This window comes from Papaver somniferum, chromosome 4, assembly GCF_003573695.1.
Source record: "Papaver somniferum cultivar HN1 chromosome 4, ASM357369v1, whole genome shotgun sequence".
Taxonomy (NCBI): Eukaryota; Viridiplantae; Streptophyta; class Magnoliopsida; order Ranunculales; family Papaveraceae; genus Papaver; species Papaver somniferum.
In genome coordinates this window covers 68308409-68314225 of record NC_039361.1, presented here as the reverse complement: position 1 = coordinate 68314225, position 5817 = coordinate 68308409, and the positions used below count along the sequence as shown (strand labels likewise).

The window sequence follows — 5817 nt, the reverse complement described above, 5'->3', positions numbered from 1 at the left end:
TTGTTCGTGGAGTTGCAGAAAGGGTATTTTTGGTACTTTTGAAAAACTTGTCTTGTGTGACCCGCACGTTTTGGACTAGGGAATAAATATTCTGGTCCAAAAACATGGACCAGCGGATAATTTTATTCTAGGGGTGGATTAAAGAGTAACCGGTACTGGGTTTCCTGGACTACCTAGTAATTCCTAGTTTCTTTTTCCCTCTGTAGAATACTAGGTTATAACCCGTGCCGTAACGGCACGGGCAGTGGTTTGTCTCTGTTTATATTGCCGATCATTAGTTTCTTAACTTATTCGTATTAGACTATTAGTCTTACTGAAATTAGCTAATATTCGTATTAGACTATTATTGTTGGAATTCTTCGATGTAATAAGCAATGAAAGATATAACATTCACCAAAAATGGCATCAATTGTCTTTAAATGTCATCTAACATTTGTAATAGAAAGGGTACATCATAATAAGCAGCTCACTATTGGTGTGTCCGACTTTGGTATGTCCGACTTTTAGTTAGCATTTAGAAACTTGAAATTTTAGGTCTTAGGATCTTAGAAAGGTGGACGAAGGATATGAAAATTAAGCAAAAAGTAAGCTACATCATATTTGGCTGATATTTTTATAAAACACCTTTTTATTAAGCAAAAAGTAAGCTACATCATATTTGGCTGATATTTTTATAATTTTTAGCTCAATCCCTTTTGGTATCCAACAATTACATCGTCTTTGCATAACTTTATCCTCATTCTCGTTCCGTTGTGGGAAATCCATCATGGATGTCTGGTATCCATTGCAGAGAGAATCCATCTTGGCTGTCTGGGGTTCCATCTTTTGTCAACAACAAAGTAGGCAGTTTGACGTTGAACAATATTTTACTAATCCACAATGTGATTCCGATCATATTCCATTTCAGAATATCTCACTCTGGTGCGACCTTACTGCATAGAGTATCTGATCACGCAACATTGAATGGTGAACCCTGCCGGTATGGCGGGGTTTTTCGCTAGTTGTTGAAAATAAGGTTATTAACTGGGGTGCTATTGATTTTTCATGGTAGGGAAATCCAATTTTCTCATGTAAATGCTAAAATAAGTTGACATTCAAACCAACATTTTCCGTTTTTAAGTTTGGATGCCTTACCAAAGGCATTAAAATTGTAATAATCAAGCACTCCTTTCTCTCCACTTTCTGCTCACATGTCCTTCAGGTAGAACACTGTAGGAGCTTTCATTGCAACAATCATGCAAAATATATTAATTCACTTATATGCGTCCTGCAAAAACTGTACCTCAGGAATGAGTTACATCAAGGAAGATAGTATAAGGATATTCTCAGCTAATTATTAGCATCATGAACATAATGTTTTTATGCTTGTGCATCCAGTGGGAAAATTATAACACATTTTAAGACGTTATGGAGTAAAGAATGCAAAACATATGATATTACCATTTGACTTTGAACACATCTCTTCGTATTAGTCCCAATTGAATGAGTTCTTTTATAAGAATGAATTTCAAATAGCACACCCAAAAACAAAAACAAAACAAAAAAACGAAGATTATGTCAGAATTTTTATCGAACATCTCATAGTGAACCCAAATTAGCGTTTGAAAAACTAAACAATCATGGTTTACTATCTCATACCAAAAGCTTTTTAAAATATAAATGACCATACAATGCTCATTCTCAACCAAACACATTCTGCTGTTAAGAAGAATTCTTGCTATCTACAACTTAAAAATCATTTAATCACCAAAAGGACACAAAATGCTCTTGTTATGGTAGTTAACAAAACAAACAGGAATCACAGTTAGAAGGTTAGGTAGTTTATAAAGAAGTTCTAAGAAACGAACCTACTGGCACACCTGAAAGGTTTAAATTAGCTACGCATGTTATCAATAAAGTTTCTGAATTTGTCATACATTCAAACTACTACGGGGGAGTTAACCTATCATGAATCAAACATGCAACTTTCCCACTTGATTTAGACACACTACAGCTGTGCCATCAGTGCGGTGCTTAGAAGAGATGTGTCTAGGAAATGACTAAATGTTGGCATGTGATGCTAGCACCTACGGATATGGTTAAACTTGACAACTAAAGCTAATTAAAACGGTGATCCTATGAACTGTTTTTTTTTTCCATCACAATGGAAAGGATTAGAGATACAATCTGAAATGCAAAAGAGATATGGATAACGTACCAAGTATGCGTAACTTAATTAATTAGCACTTTAATTCTTAATTCGAGGTAGTTTCCAGCTATCTCCATCACCCCAAACCACTTTAGTATGAGTTTCACTTCCGTTCCTCATAAAAGGTAGTCTGGAGTTGAGTTAGGAACACAGAAGCATCTAAAATCTTAAACTGGATTTTTTAAAAGATGAGAAGAATTATCCACCTAGCCAAGTCTATCGCACTTGGAGCCACCAGTATCCCAAACGCTGTCAAATTTGCACCCATCAAGTACATAATAACGTTAATGCAGAATACATATTATTAGCCACAATACATATTCTTTGTCTTTATATATTGATTAGAAAAAGGAGTACCTCACATGAAACTACGTAGCACATTGGACAACTACATTCTTTCTTCCAAACAGGCTCCACCTAAAATAGGTACATTTGCTAACAAAGTTAACATAAATTCACATTCCAAAACAGATAAAAAAAATTAAAATATTGAACTCTTGAGACGAACACTCATGCAATAACATAAATGTCGCCGATCACCATCCGTTAGTCCTTGATAAATGGTACTGAATGTGCACAAATTTCGCCGATCACCATCCATTAGTCCTTTGGGGTACAGAAACGGGAAAAACAGACTTTGGTTACATGGCGGATTATTGGCCACCAAAGAATTGCAGGATTGAAAAATTGACATCATGATAATATGAAGATTAAGAATTAAGATGACTCCCTCGATCAGGTTCTCAGATGTCAGGAACACTTAAACTGTTAGAACAAAATACACATATCAAAGTCTTATTATGTTGAACATTACATACCTGAAATTTTCCAGGGAAAATCTCTTTCTGCAATATCCATCTCACATCCTCCAGCACCGTGAACTGGAATAGTAGAACCAACTAATGTGCATCGTGATGAAAGAGGGCATCGATACATTCACCTTCGAGCTTTCGTAGGCGGTTATCAGTAGCATAGCCACTACAACATAATTAGAGCTCAGTTATGTAATACCAATAATGGAAAAAATAAAATTATAACCATATGTATATAACAGATACAGTGGGATGCACACCTAAAGATTACGATTTAGGGACTACCAATCACGAAAGTGGCAGAGTATAACTAAACCAAATATAATGAACCACACCAGCTATCCAGTTACAAAATGCACCAGAACAGGAAGGTGCTTCTTACCTAATGGACTGAGATCTACGTTTTGGGCAAAGGATCGTGCTAGATACCCATTGGAAAACACCAAAGAGGTTATCACAGTAAATGCATCACATGTTTCACGGAAACAATATTGATATTGACAGATTTGATTCCATCAATGTCATCCAAAAAATAGTCAGACATAAAGCAAATAACTGGTTGACAAAACGGTAAAAATATAAAGCAAATGGATTTCTTGCTTTCCATCAATTCATCGCCAATTTAACTAATAAACAAAACCAAAGTTACCACCCCCGGTATGACACCAAAAAGTTTCTCAATCAGGCAGAACTCCAACAAACGTGTTTATATCAAACCGCACAACAAAATCAAATCGCTAGAATATAGCTCTTATAGCGGTCAAAGTGCAACACGTTTAGTAGAACTAAAAAATTATGACACAATTCAACTATAGGTGGTTATGAGAGATGCAAAGAAACTAATTAGATCCTAATTCTTCGCACGACATCACCAGCATCTTTATTAAAGAAAAAAACCTAAAGCTTACATGTCATACTCACAGACCTAACCACCACCACAATTCACCTTCACCACCATCAAACAAATCTGCACTACCGCTTCCAAACTGCACTAACTATCAGAAACTGTAGATGCCAGTATACCAAACGACACCGCTCAGGGCTTTGACATCAACAAAACAAAGGATTTACATGAAGTACCGGCAGAAGCCCAAAATCTTTAATTTTAATGTCTGTAACCTTATTTTAAATTTACAAATCATTGGAATATCAAAGTGTCCATTGGAATATCAAAGTGTCGTAAAAAATCCAAAAATAACAATGTTTGAAGAGAACCCAAGTCCAGCTTTCCATTCAGGAATTCAATCAAACAGAATCAAGGTAAAAACAAAAATGAATCCACTGTGAAAGCCCTAAATATGTCTACAAAATGGAAATATGAAAACTCAATCTTACCTTTAGGATCTGAAGTTACCGAAAAGAAGAAACATGAAGCGATGTTTGGAAGAGAAGTGAATCAAACCTAAGAGCTGGGAGGTTTGGGTTGCAGAAGGTAAAGAAACTGGAAACCAAGAAATAAATCATTCTGAAATCTTTCTATTTTAGTTACCGAAAACCGAAACATTCATAGTAATGGCGAGAGAAAATGGTTTCAGACATGCGCTACGTTTTCTTCTTTTTTTAGGTAAGATGCGTTACGTTTTCTCTCGAATGATTCGAGCAAAATACAAAGATGGTATATTATTTGGTGGCTTAATCGTGGCCGTCCTTTATATACTCTAAATGTATATTTCCCCAAATTCTCAAATTTAGGAATTAGGATGAATCATGACCATCCTTTATGTGTCTGAACTATAGATGACCGTCCATATGGGAAAACATCATTGTCCCTTATAATATAGATTTACACCCCAATTATTAAAACTACGAAGGTGCTACCCTTCCACCAACCCTTTCCACCACTACCTTCCACCATTAGGTGGCTCCATCCACACCCTAGATTTTATCCGTTTTGAACACCATGGAAAACCGAAACTCACAGACGTTCTCTTTCATGGTGATTTTTTTTTCTTCTGGATCTCAGCCTCCTATTCGATTCAATCCCCGTGATTGAGTCAGTTTAAAAGTGTGCTATACTGAACTTCTTTGCCGTCCAAGGACGGATCTTTTGATCTTTCCCCTTGGGGCCGGGATTTATTGGTTAGTGGAGATCCTTTCGCCATTTTTGTATGTTTTTTCATCTTGTTCTTAGTTTTTAATTATGAAATATTCAACTACTATCTAGCTGGAATCAAAATCCTTTGTATTATCATGGTCCGTCAAAGGAAACAAGAAAAAACTGAAGGTACTAGAGAGATATACAGAGGTTTCAGTAACTGGATCTTTCTCCTAAAGGAAGCGATTAACTGGATGTATTTTTCAACTAATGGATGCAGTGAAGAATATTTTTAAAAAGAATCAGAAGTGGTCTCGAAGATTTAATCATGAAATAATTCTTATTGAATTACTATCAAATAAGCATGGTTCTTATTTGAAGATTACTTGAACAACAAGTGATTCAATCCAAAGATTTGTTTGCATTCCTGGAGGCATGGAGAATGCAGTCTGGAGCAGCTTTTGGCTATCAGTGATTAAAAACAAAACTCTTCCCAAGAAATCAATAGTTACAGCATCACCAAGTCCAGCATCACCAGAGATTTCCTTGACGAATAGATGGAAACCTATCAATCCTCCTATTGTTGAAGATTTTCCAGACATCTCTACAAAAAGTCATTGCTACGATGGTGGGGTTGCAGTAATTATTCAAAACTTTAATATCGGGTGGAAGAAGATTGCAAAAGGTATTGCAAAACATTTCAAATGGGGAAACTTGGATCTTCGTAATATCAACGGAACGATAGCCTTTTGAAAAGTACCTAAAGACTCTTTCTCCTTGTT

General features: G+C 35.9%; 1 long non-coding RNA gene across 8 annotated transcripts; it reads right to left on the bottom strand.

Annotated features, from left to right (window-relative positions):
* Positions 1-610: 610 nt before the first annotated feature.
* Positions 611-4570, bottom strand: LOC113275806. 8 transcript variants are annotated; one of them, XR_003323779.1, is made up of 7 exons: positions 4336-4570; positions 3007-3166; positions 2697-2794; positions 2546-2605; positions 2395-2437; positions 1441-2318; positions 611-1276 (listed from the first exon to the last, which is right to left on the bottom strand). It is a non-coding gene; the product is annotated as an uncharacterized LOC113275806 (long non-coding RNA). The 8 variants fall into 8 exon arrangements; XR_003323776.1 differs by having other exon boundaries at positions 1441-1489; positions 2198-2318; positions 2546-3166; XR_003323778.1 differs by having other exon boundaries at positions 2697-3166.
* Between the last annotated feature and the right edge of the window lie 1247 nt (positions 4571-5817).